Genomic DNA, 559 nt, shown 5'->3' with positions numbered 1-559 from the left:
TGGCTGCCTCTGCCCACACCCCTACAGCCATGGGCAGCCCTAGGGATAGTCCTCGTGGCTGGACCCCAGAGGGTGTCCCCATGCCCGGGCCCCATGCTCAGTCCCTTGTCCTTGGCTTGTACCCAGGCCTGGCACCACAGATGGTGCCCAGTGCCTGCTCCCCATGGTTGGTCTTCACACCAGATCCCCAAAGCTTCTCCAGGTGCCTGGTCCTCCTGGCTGGTCCCTACACCCAGTCCTCACACCTGATCTCCACACCCAGACCCAACAGCACATCCCCAGACCCAGTTCTCACACCCACACCCCATGCCTGGTCCCTATCGCTGTCCCCACACCAGTGCCTGTGGCTGGCTGTCACACCTGTCCTCACACCCGATCCTCACACCCAGACCTCACAGCACATCCCCAGATGCAGTCCCCAGACCTGGTCCCCACACCCCATGCCTGGTCCCTACCCCTGTCCCCACACCGATGTCCGTGGCTGGCTGTCACATCTGTCCCCACATCCAGTCCCCACGCAGGCAGGGCTCTGCAGGCAGCATCACGGGGGGGCCCCAGG

This window comes from Mesitornis unicolor, unplaced genomic scaffold (assembly GCF_000695765.1).
Source record: "Mesitornis unicolor isolate BGI_N332 unplaced genomic scaffold, ASM69576v1 scaffold37508, whole genome shotgun sequence".
Taxonomy (NCBI): domain Eukaryota; kingdom Metazoa; phylum Chordata; class Aves; order Mesitornithiformes; family Mesitornithidae; genus Mesitornis; species Mesitornis unicolor.
Note: the sequence above shows the minus strand (reverse complement) of the source record.